This window comes from Mandrillus leucophaeus, unplaced genomic scaffold, assembly GCF_000951045.1.
Source record: "Mandrillus leucophaeus isolate KB7577 unplaced genomic scaffold, Mleu.le_1.0 Scaffold450, whole genome shotgun sequence".
Lineage (NCBI taxonomy): Eukaryota > Metazoa > Chordata > Mammalia > Primates > Cercopithecidae > Mandrillus > Mandrillus leucophaeus.
In genome coordinates, this window is record NW_012104810.1 from 64,384 (window position 1) to 85,577 (window position 21,194).

Sequence of the window (21,194 nt, forward strand, 5' to 3'; positions counted from 1 at the left end):
TTGGTTTTGTCTTTCAAATAAACTTTTATTTTGAGCTATTTACAGTCTTTAAGAATTGAGTAAGGTGGACTCCTGTGAACAAAACTTTGAGCATGTTTGTTTCTCTCTGTCTGGTTTCTCTAGAATTTGTAAACTATCTGTGAGTATTCTTAACTTATGGCAATATGGTCATTTGACTCAGAGCAATAAGATTCCATTTTCTTTTGCAACAGTACCCAATTAGAGAAACTATTTGTTTTACCAAGATTTTGACTGGAAGGGTTTGCTTCACTTTAAGGTGTCAAGCTCAACCTGCAGAGCTGATAAAAGTCCCTTTGGAAAACTGGCCTCATACTTTGTCTACACAGTACCCGTACAGGTTTCTTAACTGGTAGTAAGTTAATAATGTCACTTTCTAACAGGCCTGGGAACCACATATTCTTGGGACCTTGAGAAGAGTGGAATTCACCCAACTTATAGGTATTTGCAGGTATAGACCCATGTCTGGGCTTGGCTTTTAGAAGTTTTATCTGAGATTCCTTGAGGAACAAAGTTCCATCAAAGCCAATTTTAAAAGCCTACCTAAAAATAGTCTTGCTGTACTTTATGCAAATAACCAGGCCAAGTATAAGACTAAAGTTTATTTTGCAAACAACCCAGTTCTATCAGTATGTGTTTTTAATAAAAATGAGCACTGAAGAGACAAATATTATGTTCCAACCTTATCATATATTTGTCATTAAATTCTAGACTCATTTGTTGTTTTTACATTTTTATCCTACGTTTTACACTAACCCTGCTTATTCCTGTGAACCAATCAGTGATCTCTGGCTGAAGCTCACAAGAAACAGAAGGGATGGGCAATGTACAAATCTGGATTGGTATTCTAGTTCTCAGCAATTGTCCTGTAAATAGGGTCAGGTGATGGGATTAAATATGGTGCCAATAATCAGGAGAGTTTTTTGCGGGGAGTGGGGAAGGAGGCCAGAAAGTAATATCAAGAGAGCTAACCAAAACCAAGCCCCATATAACCAAATCTTAGCAAGCATAACTATAGCTACCAGTTACTTGGGTACATCAGTAGCCTCTGGACTTTTTAGCTGTCCTTACCTCCTTGTTTCATTTTGATACATGTCTTTCAACAACCCAGTTTATCTCTTCTCACCTTCAGGCCCTCGAACACCAAGTGGTCATGGAACTGAAGCCTCAAACAATGAACCCCTTTTGATGGGGACCCCTAGATGGGCCTCTGAGGGAAGTCTGACTGCTCTTTTTCCAAAACAGCACACTCTGTCAGCAGGAAGCAGTTAAGATTGTCCATCATTCTTATCCCTGCCTTTATTCTAATTTCAGTTAGATGGACTTCTTTAGAGAGGAATATGATAGAGGCAGGAGATAGCCAAATGCTATCCAGGTCATTGTGCACAGAGGGCTTCAGTAACCCATTATACTGATATTTCTTTACTGCTTAAGATTCATCTAATTGATTACTACTTTCTCCATGTGGAATCTGACCTTAGACACCAAATACCCATAAGATGGGATAAATACTTCCTCTCTGAGCTATACAAAATAATCATGCTGAAAGTTGGAAAGAACTCGAGGCGATCACCACAATGAAAATCAGCAGCCACAAATTCAAAAACAAAAGGAAGGGAATAGAAAGAAGCCTAATATTTGGTTAGCTATTACTATACACTAGACAAATCCTAGCGCACAACATTATTTAATTCTTATAAAAATACTGCATTAATTTTTTTGTGCACAACATTATTTAATTCTTATAAAAATACTGCATTAATCTGTTCTCATGCTGCTAATAAAGACATACCCCAGACTTGGTAATTTATAAAGGAAAGAAGCTTAGCTGACACACAGTTCAGCATGGTTGGGGAGGCCTCAGGAAACTTACAATCCTGGTGGAAGGGGAAGCGAACACATCCTTCATTACATGGCGGCAGGAGAGAGAAATGCTGAGAAAAAGGGGCAAAAGTCCCTTATAAAGCCATCATATCTCATGAGAACTCACTCACTATCATGAGAACACTATGAGGATAACCTTACCCATGATTAAATTACTTTTCTCTGGGTCCCTCCTATGACACATGGGGATTTTGGGAACCACAATTCAAGATGAGATTTGGGTGGGTACACAGCCAAACAATATTGAATATTGAAAGAGAAAATATAACTAAATTTTTACAGAGGAAGGATATGGGACTTATTAGTAATAAGTAACTTAGCAAATCACTGAAATTCATGTTTATGAAGGAATTTGTTAAATAAATAGAATGTTATATATATTTTTAAAAAGACACTGAAGGCAAATTTTTAAGAAGGGAACAATTGGTTTCATAAAATTTGACTTCAGAAATTATAATACCGTGTGTGTGTGTGTATGTATATACATATGTATATTTCGATACAATTTGTATGTCTGTACACACATATATGTTTGTATATATGTATGTATAATTTAGAAATTATAGTACCTATATATGTGTGTATATGTGTATATATATACATGCATATAAATGCACATGCATATATGTATGTATATACCTATACATGCACACATATATATATGGTTTTATAATTTCTGAATTATACACACACATATACATATATACATACATGTGTGTACATATGTATATGTATGCTTTCCCATTTATAAAAATTCATTCATATAAATTATCTTATTTAATATTTATACATATTTTGAAGTTGAATATATCTTCACAGTATAGGTGAGAAAACTATGGCTCAGAGATTTTATATCATACAGGTAGTAAATGAGCCACCTAGCACAAGAGCTAGGACATTCTGTTTCTACATCCCATATACATTATCTTATACTATCCTGTGTTTGTGCTTAGCTTGGATAATTTTTTTATTAGGTAACAACATATTTGTGTTGTAGTCTTATCTGTCCCTCACTATTGTGTGGCAATGAAAAATATGATTGTACTTGTTTGTATTGCAGTGTTGTCACCTCTAATATCCCTTTCAACCTCGCACGTCTTTGTTCATAATTTAAGGTTAGATAGTTGGGACTGAAAATGTCTCACATCATTAGCTCTTTCTTGTATCACTTGCATTTAAACTTTATTTTTCTAATTTCAGTTGAGTATTTAGGTCACAGTTTTAGATAGGGTCACTGAGGGAGCTATTTTGATATAAGATTTTATTTTTGAGTCACTCATATCACATTCCCTTCCACAGTTAAAACAGCTCTGCTTATACAAAAATAACGCATAAAAAGTGTGTGTTCATTCATATTTTATAATGTTTTAAAACTACAGAGGTTTTTATTCAATAGAACTATGATGTAACAACTTATGACATGCTTAACAGTAGGCAGAAGTAGCTGTCATACTATCATAATTTATTATCCTCCCTTTTGGGATAAGAAGGATGATGGGCTAACATGGGAGCAGGAGAAAATCTGCCAACTCATTGCCCTGCACCTGGGGCTCAGCCTGTTGCTGGTCTCTGTAGAGCATGCACAGTAATAAATCTATACTGATTAATTAAGTGGTACAGTCCATTGCTCTTCTTGTCAATGAACAAAACAAATCCACTCTGAAATTTCGAGTTCCCAGTCAAGCTATTATCCATCTATGCTTAGACTTGTCTTTCAATTTTCATTCAAGAAATATTTACTGGGCATCTTTTATGTGACAGTCAAAATGTACAAAAATAAATAATCTCTGACCTCTGAATTTTTTAATTCTAGTAGAAAAAGGAACAAAGAAACCCATGGTTACAGTACATTGGGGAAAGTGTTAAGAAAGTGGTGATGGGTTATGTAGGATGTTCTTATTGGAGCATAGAAGAAAAACTACCTTAAGGATACAACTGAAAATAAGATGCATAAAGGAAGACAATAAGGATTATAAAAATGAGTCAGAGCATATTGATTTAGCATTTGATACAGGCAAATGCCCTTCTCTGGATTCTGTTGCAAGGGAAACATTAGATGCTTTGGGAAAATGCACAAACCTTTCAGGTCAGACCTTGAGATTTAGGGCAGGTAAATAGCAACATCAAAATATTTGGGATATTTTCATTCACTCATTCATTCATTTCTCCATTTGTATATTCATTTATTTATTTGCAAGCTGCTAGAATAAAATTGAGCATATCACAATGTGCTAAAAACATTCGTAACCACTATAAATCATATGTGGAATTGTTTTTGTTGTTTTCCTTTTTTGCAATGAGGACCATAAGAAGCAGAATTCAGTGAGACAGGGAGAGACTCAGCATCACAGTGTGAAAACATTGCAAACACAAAAACTTTTAGTTTCATTCCAAATTGAAGTGATGTTTTTTTCTAAGACTATATTACTGTGCTGAGGAATGAGCCAGCTAAAGAGTTCTATCTCTGATCAGCACACCCAATTTGCACATTAAGTCCATTCTTCAGCCAAGCCACTTGCCTCTGCTGGAGGAACCCAGCCCAGCTTGTGGCTGTTGCACACTGCAGAGAGCACATTTCTTCTGCTTGAATTGCATTCGGCTCTAATATTTCAGATCACATCATCTAAATGGCTCTCTCAGATAATGGTGTTACCAAGCTCTGCCTTAATGGAAATTTAACTCAAAGTCTTTGATCTGACCGCCTTGGAGACTACAAACATGTATTTTGCACCACACTTTAATGGTGTTGCACCCTTCATCCTTCTAAGCTCTCTTTTCTGGAATGCATCTTTACGAGTGAGAGGGCTTTTGTGGTAGGAACTAACTGGAAAATCGTTCTGCAATACTTGTTAAACGCAAGCAGGGGTAGGGAGTTCCTAGTGATTCCATCATTCTTACCAAAATTTGGGTGATGTCTGTAGTACAAAGCATGCCAGCAAAGCACTGTTGGTGAGTCAGAAGGCCCTCTCCACTGTTCTGCTGACAGTCATGGTGGGTTCATGTCTGCACATCTGATGTACCTAGAGCGAGTTGATATTCTACCTCTGGTTCATTAGAATTAGAGCTCAGTATCACTTATAAAACCATCAAACACCAATGGCTTTTCCTCCTGAGCTTGTGCCTCCAGGAAACCAGTATCAACATGTAATAACTCCTGAAAGACTATTTCAAAGCCTGCCCTGTAGTTCTACTTTCTGGATGAGCACAAGTTAATCTTGACATAAAGACTCAGATTCCTTTGGGCCTCAGCTATGTGGGGTTGTTTGATGGGAGAACTGTAATAGAAAGAAAAATCAAGAGAATTCTTCACATCTTTAAAAGGATTCTGAATATGCAACTAAGTCCTACAAATATGGCAGAGCTAAAATATACTGGTTTCCAATAGGAAAAGAGACCACGCTGCCTGATGCTGTTCCTCACAATCTCTATGAGGATCCTTTACGTTTGAGGGTCTGCTGACACTGTTGCTACTTTATATGTGAAAATATTTTTTATGTATTACTTACTTTATATGTGAAAATAAGTCCCAGGTAAATGTGTTATATGTTACCACTTTGCCTTTCCAACTGCATTTTATTGTGGATATGCCATTTTTAAGGGCTGCATCTGCTACTAGCAAGCACACTACACACCTGTATGTACCTAGCATGGTTTTAAAATATTTTTGTTTAATGAAGAGAGACTTTCTAGAAAAGCTAGCTCTAAGGAACAGCACTGGCTGTTATTATATAATCAAAAGTGTATTTGTATGAAATACAAAGAAATGGTAACTTTTCTGAAAAAGGAGATAACACCGTGTCTTTTCGTCTCAACATTTTTAGTCTTGCAACATGCTGGCAGAATTATGTCAGAAGAGATTTGGAGTCTAAAATATATATTTTGTCCTGTGCTTTTTTTTCATTTTTATTCTTGTTTTTAGAACTTTTATAACTAGAAATCTCTGCTACAGAGTGGACTCTTGGCTAAAGAAATATCTATAAACAGTGAACTATAAGGACTTTAAAAAAAACATTTAACTCTGCTCATTTTAAACAGAAACCTTAAATTTGATTCTCCCACTTTTCTCTGAATATACAATTTTGTTGGATTTAAATTGCTATATATATTATTATACCCATGATTTACTGAACTCTAGATTTCTTGTTTTTCATGCTTCAGAAACTATAAAACAAATTTTGAAGAAATAACTGGACATATGGTCAGTCATTATGATTTATGGTTACCAGATATTTCTCATGAATGTCAAACTGAGAAAAGAAGTTCACTTTCCTACATTAAGATGTTGTCCAAAGACACATGGTTTTGATTGGCTTAAACTAAAAGCTCCATAGCTGCTCAAGGCATAGGATGTTCATAACAATCGTCAGGGATACCATTAATAACCAATGATGCCGAGGACACTTTCTCTGAGACCATCTCAATCTCATTTTCTTAATTCCAAAAGCATATATAACTGTTTTCATACTTTTTATGTAACCATGAAAGAAGTCATATATGAAGAACAGGTTCTACACCCGGAGTTTCAGAGTAACAAACTACAGATCTGTGCAGAAATTTTTAGGGAAGTCAATATCTAAAACTTCTAAAATAAAGAATGAAATCTTTGAAATAAAGTAATAGATATATTGATAAATATGTGTATTAAAAATAAAGATTTATTTAAGTAGTATAAATCTAAGAAAGAAACTCAGTTTAAATCAAAGGATTTGATCTTTCTACTGTAGACCGTTTGAGGATACATAGCGCAGTGGCATAACAAAACAGAATCAAGGAAAAATACACAACTAGAATGATAAAAACAAGGTACTCTAGAAAAGGCCAGCTCAGAGAATATTTTGAATCTCTTGAGTTCACTAACAAGCAATGATTTTATTCAATATCACAATTGCATTCTTTTGGACGTTTAAATATATTCACATCCCATTTTAAAAACACTGGAGAAATATATTAATACATAATATATTCTATAATATTTTGTGTTCATTAAAAATTCCCTCATTTAACTTTTTATATGAGTAACACATATGTTAATTAGCTTGGTTTATCCATTTCACAATGTAAACATACATTAAAACATCATGTTATAGCCATAAATATATAGCTTTTAGTTCTCAATAAAAAAAATTAAAAAATAAATGATTAAATGGAATTTCTCAAGCCTCAGTTAAAAAACAATTGTTACAATTTTATTTTATATATAACGTTTAAATGTGACTTTATTATGTTTTGAATTATACATGACAAAATCTGGTTAGTATAAATTTTAGCAATTTAAGAAATTTACTTAAGGCTGCCTATATCATGCTTCATATAGAAATTATAATTTGTTTTGAATGTATGTCAGTTAAAATATATTTTACTTACATGTCCTGATAACTGGTACATGAACATAAGCATGCATTCCAGCATATGAAAGTGTAATTGTTAGAGGGGGCAAAATGGTTGACTGGATGCAGCCAGAAGGAACATCTCCCACGGAGAAACTGGGCATTGGGAAGACTGGTGTGCCCCTAGCAGATCTTCAGAGGGAAGGCATTGAGAGCAAACAGAGGGATGACAAAGATGCTGGGCTGAAGTGGGAGGAAACTGGGAACCATGCATTAAGCTATCACACATCATAACTCATTCCTGGCCCACAGCAAATCCTGGGACAGGGGTGAGTTGAGCAGGCAAGAAGCAACCTGCTCTCACCATGGGCCTCTGGAGTCCCAACAGGTGGAAACCACTTGACCACCATATACAATTGAATTCTCAGGGAGAGCTGCTTAGAGAAGTGGTAGAAGCAAAACTCCAGCTGCAGCAGAGACCAGAGTGTTTGGTGTTGGGGTGCACGTAGTGGAGCATGGCAGGGGTCACCATCCCCCTAGGCTAGACTTGCTCCCATAGGAGACTTTAGCCCTAAAAATGTGTCAGACCTGAACTCAGCAGGACGATCTTGCTCATCAGACCAGGCCAGTAAAACTTAAACTTGAGTATCTCTCAGTCTGCTGGCATCTCCCAGGGCCCCAGCAAGATCTCAGCTTCTTGCAGTGCAGCCCCCAAGTGCTTCCTGTGCCTACATCATAGCTTCTGGACTAGCAGATCATGCCTGATGGGCAGAGTGCTCCCGCAGAACAGCTGCAAGGGACCCACCAGCTCCCTTCTCCCATTTCAGCCTCCCTATGCCACATGCAGTCGCCCACAGCCACCCCCCACATCACTTTGCTGGTGCGTGTGTGCATCGAAGACCTGATATTTCCTTCTCCACCAACATGGATATGAATGTGCACCCTGCCATGTCACTGCTGCCTGAGTGAGTGCACCCCATACCCCTCTCCTTGCTGCACTGCCATTGTTGTCAGACCCCGTCAAATCCATAACCAGCAGCACCCCACCCCTGTGCTGAAATTGCCACTAGCACGATACAAGGCGTGGATAAAAGCAGACAACCCTCACCCTGAGTGGCCACTGCAACCTACAACAACATGCACAGAGAAGCAAACACCGCCACCCGCGGGGGAGCCCCTCTGTCCTTGCTGAGCCATATTCTTGCCACAAATGCCCAAATGGAAGCCAGCATGCCAGCACCTGCTAGCGCCTTGCCACAACCAATGAATGTGTATCCCGTCATGTTGTAGCTGCAACTGCAACTGGCACATGCAAATGTGGGTAGATTCTGAGGCCACTGCCCTACAAAGTGCTTTGGCTGGCACTACTTTTGGAATGTTGTGCCCAGCAGTCCAAAAGTGCCATGACTGTCCTAGCACAGGAAGTTCCTAAATTGAGGAGCCAGAGGTCAAAGCAGGGGCCCAAAACCAGTTCCCCAGAGATAGAGTACACACGTAATGGTTCCTAAGCTGAGCTTAGGCCTCCTAAATTCTTCCAGAAATAAAGCCAGTCATCTGAACTCACCTTATGCCACAGTCAAATCCCCCAAGTCATCAAATAGGTTAAAAACAAACAAACAAAAAATATTCAAGGAATTCCGACTTCGAAGATTGAGAAACAGTAGCCCACAAAGATGAAAAGAACCAGTGTAAGAACTCTGACAACAAAAAAGTCGGTGTCTCCTTTCCTACAAACAATAGCACTAGTTCTCCAGCAAAGGTTCTAAACTGGGCTGAGATGACTGAAATGACAGAGATGGAATTCACAATATGAATAGAAATGAAGATCACTGAGTTCCAGGAGAATGTTCAAACCCAACCTAAGGAAGCTAAGAGTCACAATAAAAAGATAAAGGAGCTGACAGACAATATAGTCATTATAGAAAAGAATGTAACCAACTTGACAGAGCTCAGAAACACTCTACAAAAATGTCACAGTGCAATCCCAAGTATTAACGCAGAATCGCCCAAGCTGAGGAAAGAACCTCAGAGCTTAAAGACTGGCTTTCTGAAATATGATAGTCAGACGAGAATAAAGAGAAAAGAATTAAAAGGAACAAACAAAACTTCTGTGACATACGGGATTATGTAAAGACACCGAATCCGTGACTCACTGACTTTCCTGAAAGAGATGGGGAGAATGGAAGCAACTTGGAAAACATATTTTAGGATATCATCCATGAGCACTTTCCCAAATTAGTTAGAGAGTTCTGTATCCAAATTCAGAAAACACAAAGAACTCCCACAAAATACTTCATAAGAAGATCATTCCCAACACACATAATCATCAGATTATCCAAGGTTAAAATGAAAGAAAAATGTTGTTGAAGTGAACTCAACAAGGCCTGAGAAAGACTCCGAACCTTTATATTTGAGTCCCTGTGGACAAACTACAACCTAACTTAATAGGTAGACAAAACTGAGAACCTAACTTGGGGATCTGCACCTGTAACAGTGGCTGGGTCTTGGCTGATCACAGCAGCCATTCAGCAACCACTCATACACTGTCAAGTGTTCAAACTGTGCTCAAATAAGGCAAACACAGAGTTGTAACCAATCCAGCCATTCTGTGCCTCACTTTCCATTTCTGTATGTCACTTCCTCCCTTTTATTTTGGTCTATAAATCTTCTTCCAGCATGTGGCTGCACTAGTCTCCCTGAGTCTGCTGTGACACTGGGAGCTGCCCAATTTGCAACCCATTCATTCTTCAATTAAACACTTAAATTTAATTTGGCTGGAGTCTGTCTTTCTTTTCTTTCTTTCTTTCTTTCTTTCTTTCTTTCTTTCTTTCTTTCTTTCTTTCTTTTCTTTTCTTTCTTTCTTTCTTTCTTTCTTTTTCTTTCTTTCTCTCTCTCTGTCTCTCTCTTTCTTTCTTTCTTTCTTTCTTTCTTTCTTTCTTTCTTTCTTTCCTTTCTTTCTTTCCTTTCTTTCTTTCCCTCTCTCTCTCTTGCTTTCTTCTTTCTTTCTCTTTCTTATTTTTTTAAACAAACAACAATGTTAAAGGCATTTAGAGAGAAAGGACAGGTCACCTACAAAAAGAATCCCATCAGACTAGCAGTAGACCTCTCAGCTGAAACCTTACAAGCCAGAAGAGATTGGGGACATACATTCAACATTCTTAAAGAAAAGAAATTCCAACCTAGAATTTCATATCCAGCCAAACTAAGCTTCATAAGTGAGGGAGAAATAAGATTATTTTCAGACAAACAAATGCTGAGGGAATTTGTTACCACCAGACCTACCTTATAAGAGCTCCTGAAAGGTGCACTAAATATGGAAAAGAAAAATCATTACCAAACACTGGAAAAATACATTTAATACACAGACCAGTGAAACTATGATGCAACAACACAAATAAGTCTGCAAAAGAACCAGCTAACAACATGATGACAGGGTCAAATTCACACATATCAATACTAACCTTGAGTGTAAATGGGCTAAATCCTCCAATGGTAAGGTACAGAGTGGCAGCTTGATTAAAAAAAAAAAAAAAAAAAAAATCAAGACCCCTACAGCAAAAGTTTTCAAGAGGCCTATCTGAAATGCAGTGACTTCAATAAGTTCAAAATAAAGGGGTGCAGAATACTCTACCAAGCAAATAGAAAACAGAAAAAAGCAGGGGTGCAGGGGTTATGTACATAATTTCAAAAAAAAAAAAAACCAGACATTTAACTAACAAAAATTAAAAAAAAAAAAAACATAAAGAAGGACATTGTATAATGGTATAAAGGATTCACTTGAACAGGACAACCTATCTATCCTGAATATATATGCACCCAACACAGGAACACCCAGATGCATAAAGTAAGTTCTTAGAGACTGCCAAAGAGACTTAGACTCCCAAACAATAATAGTGGGAGACATCAACACCTTATTGACTGTATTAGACAGATCATTGAGGCAGAAAATTGACAAAGATATTCAACACTTGAACTCAACACTGGAGCAAAGGGACCTGATAGACATCTACAGAACTCTCTACCTTTAAAGAACAAAATATACATTCTTCTCATGGTGACATGACAAATGCTCTAAAATTGTCCATACAATAAAACATAAAACAATCCTCAGTAAATGCAAAATAACTGGAATCATACCAACAACTCTTTCAGACTGCAGCGTAATAAAACTGGATATCAAGATTAGGAACATTGCTCAAAACTGTACAATTACATGGAAGTTAAACAACTGGCTCTTGAATTACTTTGGGGTAAATATTAAAATTAAGGCAGAAATCAAGAAGTTATTTGAAACTAATAAGATCAAAGATGCAACATGCTGGAATCTCTGGAACATAGTTAAGACAGTATCAAGAGGAAAATTTATAACACTAAATATGCACATCAAAAAGTTAGAAAGCTCTCAAATTAGTAACCCAATATCACAACTGAAAAAAAAAAAAAAAAAAAAAAAAAAAAAAAACTGGAAAAACAAGAACAAAACAACCCAAAGCTAACAGAAAACAAGAAATAACCAAAATCAGAGCTGAACTGAAGGGTACTGAGACATGAAAACTATTTTAAAAATCAACAAATCCAGGGGCCCTCTTTAAAAAAAAAAAAAAAAATAGTAAGATAGGTCAGTAGTTCAGACTAAAAAATAAGAAAACAGAGAGCATCCAAATAAACTCAATTAGAAACAACAGCAAGGATATTACCACTTACCCCATGAAATCTAAATAACCATCAGAGACTAATATGAACAATTCTACGCACATAAACTAGAAAATCTAGAAGAAATGTATAAATTATTGGAAACATAGACACACCCAAAACTGAACCTGGAAAAGTGAAGAATTCCTGAACAGATCAATAATAAGCTCCAAAATTGAATCAGTAATAGCCTACCAACTAATCAAAGCCCAAGATCAGATGGATTCACAGCCAAATTCTACAAGATGTACAGCAAAAAGCTGGTGCCACTTTTACTGAAACTATTCACAAAAATTGAGGAAAAGGTACTCCTCCCTAACTCATTCTCTGAGACCAGTGTCATCCTGCTACCAAAACCTAACAGAGACACAACAACAAAAAAGAAAACTTCAGGCCAATACTTTTGCTGAACAATGATGTAAACATCCTCAACAAAATACTAGTAAACCAATTTAGAAGCACATGAAAAAGCTAATCCACATTGATCAAGAAGGCTTTATTCGTGGGATGCAAGGCTGGTTCAAGGTACGCAACTATATAAATGTGATTTATCACATAAGCAGAAGAACAGAAGGAAACCACATGATCATCTCAATAGATACAGAAAAGATTTTCCACAAAATTCAATATCGCTTTATGTTAAAAACTCTCAACAAAATAGTTTTTGAAGGAACATACCTCAAGATCATAAAAGTCGTCTATGACAAACCACAGCCAACATCATAATGAATGGGCAAAAGCTGGAAACTTTCCACTTGAAAATCAGCACTAGGGAAATATGCTCTCTCATCACTCCTATTCAACATAGTATTGTGTTGGGGTCCGCGTGTTTCCTAAACAAAGGAATGAACACACAAGACAACACAAGACAAGATAAACATGGCGACTGCCTCAAATGGCACACTCTGCTTTATTTTATACAGTCGTTTGTGGAATGTTGCCAAGTCACAAGACACATTGTTGTTTTTCTGACCTTCCCCTGACTTTCTGGATTTTCAAGATGTTTACACATAAACAAGCCCCCAGGGTCTGCTGTTTTCAGCTGGCTCCTTTGTCCTCCCTGTTTACAGGGAAGGAATGCCCTGCTTGGTTTGCAAGAGCAGGACTTATCGGGAATGCCCTGCTTCGTTTGCAAGAGCAGGATTTATCATTTATTGGGAACGTCTCTTTTGCGAGCACGTAGTCCTCTACAGTATTGGAAGTTCTGGCCAGAACAGTCAGGCAAGAGAAAGATACAAAAGGCATCTGAATGGGAAGAAACATAGTCAAAATATCCCTGTTTGCAGATGACATAATCTTATATCTAGAAAATTGTATAGTGTTAGCCCAAAAGCTCCTTAAGCTGATAAACAACTTCAGCCAACTCTTGAGATATAAAATCAATGTAAGAAAATCACTAGCATTCCTATACACGAACAGTCAATCCTGACAGCCAAATCAGGAAAGCAATTCCATTTACATTTGCCACAAAGAAAGTGAAAGATCTCTACAAGAAGAATTAAAAAACACTGCTCAAATAAATCAGAGATGACACAAACAAATGGAAAAGCATGCCATGCTCATGGAAAGAATCAATATCCTTGAAATGGCCATACTGTCCAAAGAGATTTATAGATTCAAAGCTATTCCTATCAAATGACAAATGGCATATGCCACACAAATAGATAAAAACTATCTTAAATTCATATGGAACCTAAAATGAGCCCATATAGCAAAGGTAATCCTAGGAAAAAGAACAAAGCTGGAGATATCATACTACCTGATTTCAAACTATACTACAGACCTACAGTAATCAAAACAGCATGGTACTGGTACAAAATCAGACACAGAAACCAATGAAAAGAATAGAGAGCCCAGAAATAAGGCCACACACCTACAACTAACTGATCTTCAAAAAGGGTGACAAAAGCAATGTAGAAAGGACTCTCTGTTCAACAAATGATACTGGGACAACTGGTTAGCCATATGCAGAAGGTTGAAACTGGACCCCTTCCTTACACCATATAAAAAATCAACTCAAAATGAATTAAATATGTAAATGTAAAATACAAACCTATAAAACTCTGGAAGACAACCTGTGCGATATCATTCTTGACACAGGAACTGGCAAGTATTTCATGACAAAGATGCCAAAAGCAATTGTAATAAAAGTGAACATTGATAAATGGGGTCCAATTAAACCAAAGAGCTTTTGCACAGAAAGCACAACTACCAAGAGAGTAAACAGACAACCTACAGAATAGGAAAACATATTTGCAAACTATGCATCTTACAAAGGTCTAATATCCAGCATCTGTAAGAAACCAACAAATTTACATGAAAAAAAAGCAAATCCCCTTAAGAAGTGGGCAAAGGAAATAAGCAGACACTTTCCAAAGTGAGACATATATGCGGCCAACAGGCATATGTAAAAAAGTTCAACATCACTAACAATTAAAGTAGTGACTATCAGAACTACAATGAGACATTGTCTCACACCAGTCAGAATGGCTATTATTAAATTGCTAAAAAATAACAGATGTTGCCAAGGATTTAGGGAAAAAAGGAATGCTTATACACTGTTGGTGGGAGTGTAAATTAGTTCAAACAATGTGGAAAGTAGTATGAAAATTCCTCAAAGAGCTAAAAACATAACTACCACTTGAAACAACAATATCATAACTAAGTGTATACTCAAAAAATGTAAATTGTTCTATCATAAAGACACATGCATGCATACGTTCATTGAACTATTCACAATAGCCAAGACAAGGAATCAAGCTAAATGCCTATCAATGGTAGACTGGATAAAGACACATAGAGGGAAAAACACACACTGGGGTCTACAGAGGGTAGAGAGTGAGAAGGGGGAGATAATTAGAAAAAATAACTAATGGGCACTAGGCTTAATACCTGGACAATGAAATCATCTATATAATAAGCCTCCATGACACAAGTTTACCTACGTAATAAACCCACACTTGTATCCCTGAACTTAAAATAAAAGTGAAAAAAGAAAAAGAAAATGTGTCACATATATACCATGGAACACTATGCACCCATAACAAAGAATGAGATCATATGTTTCACACAAAATTTGATGGAGTTGGAGGCCATTATCCTTATCAAACTAATATAGGAACAGAAAATCAAATACCACATGTTCTTACTTAAGAGGGAGCTAAATAATGAGAACACATGGACAAAAAGATGGAAAAAAAACCCCAAAATCCAAAAAACAGACACTAAGGCCTATCTGAGGGTGGAGGGTGGGAGGTGGGAGAGGAACAGAAAAAGTAATTATTGGATTTTAGACTTAATACCTGAGTGACAGAATAATTTGTACAACAAACCCCCATGACATGAGTTTGTTTTATTTTTGAGTGTAATTGTTATTGGGTACGTGGTGAAATAATACATTTCAAACTTTGTGTGACACAGAATAGTTAGTTATTAACTTATTTAAAAATTTTATTTACTCTTCTTGCTTAGTGAAAATGAAATGTTGGACATTAAATAATAAGACTAATATTTTCTCCTAAACCTCAGACTTAAGAAAAAAAACACTTTATAAATAACCTATACAGTCAATTATTTAAAAAATGAAATTCAGCTTTTAGAAATGGAAAATTTATTGAGTAAACAGAGACTCTCCTTGTCCTGCCCAAAGCATGTAAAATATTTTCAGTAAAGACAGACAAAACTCCTCAATTTACAATGATAAATATGCCAAATATTGCCATTTGTCTCAAGTAATATACATTAAATTTAATGGGAACCAAATATTCAAAAACCGACATTTGTCATTTTATACAAATATCTGGCGTATTTTCATTACACTTAATCTTCATGCTGTTAGGTTGTAGGCATTTTTTTTTCTTTCCAATTTACTAGTCAGATAAATGAGGGAGGATTACCTCTACTGGAAATTGAACTGAGAATGATTTGGCTTCCTGATATTACTTAATAACAGCTTGCAAGAAGTTAATGCTATTCTGAAACCTATGGTCAAGAGTAATTATAGCTATAAAGTTAGTATAAAAATAGTAGAAAAGGATTCATCTCTGAATATGAAGCTGTGTCTATATGAAACATAGTGGAAATATAGGAAAAAAGGGAGTGTATCAATTTGGCAATAAATTTTTCTTCAGGCTATGTGTATAAGGTACATATAAAACATAAATAAATATTTTGTGTAGATTTGGGTCTTTTTCTCAAAATATCGCATTATGATATACGCAAATATTCCAAAATTTGAAATTTAAAACACCTCTGGTTTCAAACATTTCAGAGTAGAGATAATCTAACCGTATCATCTCTATATACTATGGCTTCAATTATATAAAAAAGCCTGATAAAATAATATTTTATATGTGTAACAGCCTTAACAAAGATTAAATAGCAGAATACACGTTCTAATTTAATTGTTTTTATTCCTTTTAAAGGCCAATTTAGCCCCCTCACATTTCCTTTAGTAATAGTAGAAATTTATATATTTAGAATATATATGACATTACATATACTAATGCTGCATGATAATTTCCACACGATGAACTTTAATAATTAATACTTAAAATGTTAATATAAAGTTTCAGATTGTTAGTAATAAAATTTTAAGAAACTGTAACTCAATGTCTATTTAATTTTTAGACTGTAAATACTCCTGTAATTATATCGTCTTATATAGGTTATTAGAAATTATCTTTATATAAAAATATGTTTTATCTGTCATCCAAATCCCTTACTCTCTAAAATTATAGTCACTTATTTGGAATAATCATGATTGATTTTCTTTTGTTTTTAGAATATGAGTCAAGAAAACCAGAAACAAATCCTCTTACCTATCCAATTTTGACAATAAAGGCGCTTCTATTTTTCCATCCATTTTTTTTTAATTACAATATGACCAAAGAAATTCCTTTATTTTTGAAAAAGTTGAAGTATAGCACATTTCTCCAACTGTTCCTGCTAACCTTAGAAATTAACAAACCTTCCACATGAATTTATTGGTTAAAATATGCTAAACAGTTTCCAATATAGTGAACTTAGAACTTAGAAACTTACAATTTCTTAAGAAATGGTAACATCACTCCATTATGTGTACATCTTCACAACCTGTTCAACTTTTGCTGAACATTAATAATTAAATGGGAGATATGGTTAGTATAAGTTGATGATCTATGTTTTTCATGAGCATGGTCTCAGACATTTGTATGCTAAAATACACACAGATTCACAAACACAAGCACAGTTATACACGATGTCTAGAATAGAAAAGAAGTGAATTAGAAATTTGTTTAAGAACAAAAAGCATAAGAGATAGGCTTAGAATAATATGAATAAGTGTATATAAACATATCTCCTTAAGAAGACAGTGGATGAAAATTATTTGAAATTTTTTTCTTAATATTATATATAATTCCGTTTACTCTTCAACTTGTTATTAATCATGTTGGATGACAGGAGAAACAAATTAGTTTAACAGTTTTACAAGGATTGATTAAAATTTTGCTTGGCTAAAAATATAATTTTTATAATTTTTAATGTTATTCCCATGGAAAAATAGTCAACATTAGCTATCTAACATTTGTAGACACGCATTAAGTAAATCTCTCACTGCATTATAATGCCCTTAAATTTTGAGGCTGATTTTCTTTGTGTTTCCTACAGCATCTAGCATGATGCTTGTCACATAGGATGTCTCCACAGATATTTTTTGAAAGAATTAATAAAAACATGGTGGCTGTAATTAAACATCATAGAATGTAGTTATTACACATTTCTCTCATTAATAGTTTTAATTCAATCCAGATGCTTTAAAAGATTTGTGATTTCCTTTATCACACACTACAAAGAAATTCCCAGGCCTTTAAATGAAACTTGGAACACACTGACAGTGTCTTAATTTAAAGATCATTTCCCGTGGGATTCCAATTTGCCACTGTGTGGACGTCTGGCAGAATCATTTTCATGAATTTATAATAGCAGGGTAAAAGTCAGAAATCATTTTAATGGTAAAAATGTGTTTCATAGTCAGGAAAATTATCTTTTATAAAGCATACTATAATTTACAGTAATATGGCAATTAGTATATCTTTGCTGGTATAGATTTCTTCACCAATTACGTAGAGTTTTTTTTTTTTTAAAGTTTCAGAAAAAACATTTTCTCAGGCAAATATTAAGATATTATCTTCTGTGCCGCAACTGCATTTTGAGGGAAAAAGAATATCAAGCTTCTTTCAAAATATATTAATGACAATTATTTAGAGGGCATTTACTAATGGTCACCCCAACTGTGTGAGAGGAGTCAGTGCTTTAACTCTCATTATACAAAACTCATTAGCCACTGTAGAGTTCATGAGTAAATTAAGTGCCATGTGGTTAAAGACCACTGTCAACAATAATATGAGATGTGTGATGGAAAATTGTATCCCTTTCTGTAAATGTTATTTTGTATAAAATATATTGAAAATATAAGTACTCTTGTGTTCCTACCTATAACATTTTAAATTTTCTTTAAACTATTTCTTTAGTATACTTTCTTCAATTGCCAGGTTGGGGAGAGGGGCATCTCATGATTCCATTTTTTTAACCAATGGGACAAAGTATCAAATGGGTAAAGTGATGCAAGGGCACACATGACTAGTAAATTACACATTTTGAAATGAAACAAAAGCATTATTCTTTACATTTAGATTCAGCGTGACTTTCCTGATAGCCCCACAAATTTACGTTGGACTGAGTAGTACATTTGCCAAGTAACATATAGAATGCTCAGCTAAAGTTAAATTTTAGATTAACTCATCGATGTTTTAGTATACATGTGTTCTGAATATTGTACATAACACATATAAACTAAAAAAAAAAAGCTTGTTTACCTAAAAGTAGAATTTAATTGAACTTAGAAATACACATTCTATATGACATTAATGAACTTTAGTAAGCAATGGTTAAAATGTTAATATAAAATTTCAGATTGTTAGTAATACAATTTTAATTAACACTGACGCAAGGACCATTACTTTAATTTTCAGACTGTAAATATTCATATGTTTATATAAAAAATAGAATGCTTTTTCTTTGTTTGGTTGGGTTTGGCTAAAACTCGCAACACTAGTTGGGTGGGGATATATGAAAGACCCATGTTTAGCAAATGAACAAGGGGCATTGATAGACAGAAAATAAAAACACTTTAAGATTGTGAGTAATCTGCTATAGATCTCTGATATATCCAAAACACTTTAGACCTGGTTAAGAAACAATAAACTAAATAAATAAAGCAAATGAAGATACCTCTAGCAAACAATAATCCACAAAATCAATAGTCCATTTTTACTTTATTGATTTCCACTTTTCTACAAGTGATATCAGCCTGTTCATTTGTGCTTTTGTTTCTTTTGCTCAGCAGTAACATAGTCTTCTGCTCAGCAGAAAACATGTTACACTCAGCTTGTGATATTGTGGCTCTGTGGTGCTCTGGACGTGGAAGACTTAGAGCTGTAAATATAGTCTCATTATCGATCTGGTTTCAATTTTAGCAGTGGAGGCAAAGTTGGATCTTTAGACTAAATCTTTATAGATGCAAGTTCAAGAGCCCAGACCTTGAAACCAGAAGTCATGGGTTCAAATACTGACTGCCACTTACTAACTGCATTAATTAAATCAGTTACATAGCCTCTTCTTTATGATTTTTAATCTGTCAACTGTGCTTGATATTATACTAGGTTTATAGAGTTTTTATAAAGACCAATGACTAATTGTACATAATGCTCTTATAATGATTTAGGGAATATGGTCCTTTTATTACTATTGATATTATTAGACATTTAATCAACAATTTCTAGAAATATTTTAGTTTTATCTAAGTGATAAGATTTAAAACATATAGTAGTAAGAGCAACAAAATATACTTTTTTTTACTACCAATATTAGACATTTGTAATTTACTGAAAGTAAAATAATTAACAGAAGATGTGATACAATAAATGGAATTAAAAATTAGGCAACTGTTTCCCTTTTGTACCTGCACTAAGTCCACTGTCTTTTGTGTTTATGAGAGTGTACCACTCATATATAATTAGCGTTACATGCTTAGAAATGCTTATCCATGCATGCTCTGTGCAGCTCTGTTCATTACTTGCGCCATTTGTCTTAAGACCAATGGATTCTTTTTGTGATATCAAAATAATCTTCAAATTCATATCTATGAGTATTTTAAGTTACATTCTTTATAGGAATCAAACTGGCAAATAATAAAATTGATATTTCAATATAGCTAATATAAACACAGAACTAAAAATATTCTATACTTCTGAAGATATATGCAGCCTTAATCAATAGTAAAAGGTAGTAAAATATTTGAATTAGAGTCTGGCAATTCAATATTGTTTTAATTGCTAAAAAATAGTTTCCAAATTACTGCTACTGCCTCAAAATACAAAGAGAAAGAGGAGAATGGTATAAGTAATACAGGAGTTGAACCAAATAGCCCTACACTGGAATATCATTGGATATGTATTCTGAATTTTTACACATAACAATTTCCACATGAGGGCCATTAGGTTTTTTTCTGATAGTTTCTCTCCACTTCAATATATTTCTTCTTAATGGATATTTTCATCAATCAGAAGTAAGAGAAGTAATATACAAGCATAAGATTTCTGCTGCGCTTTTTACGTTGTCTTCTCCTCTGCGTCTCTGTGTCTCACAGCTCGCTACTTTTCTTTCATAAGGACACCTGCCATTGGATTTATGTGACCCATCCTAAAAAGGATGATTGAATCTCTATATTCTTAATTCAATTACTTCTGCAAATACTTATTTTAAAAATAGTGTCATTTTAAAATGGTAAATAACAATTTTATATAGGCATATTTTAGAGATTTTGAGGATTTGGTTCCAGACCACGGCAATAATATTGATATCACAAGCATGTGACTCACACAAAATATTTTTCCAATGCATATACAAGTTATGTTTACACTATTCTGTAGTCTATTAAGTGTGCAATGACATTATGTCTAAAAAACAATGTAATTATGTTAAAGTAATTTGGGAGGCCAAGTCGGATGGATCACAAGGTTAGGCATTTGAGACCAGCCTGGTCAGCATTGTAAAACCTGTCCCTACTAAAAATACAAAAAATTAGCCAGGCATGGTGGTGGACTCCTGTAATCCCAGCTATTCTGGAGGCTGAGGCAGAAGGATCACTTGAACCTGGGAGACAGAGGTTGCGGCAAGCCGAGATCGCACCATTATACTCCAGCCTGGGGCAACAAAAGAAAAGCTCTATCT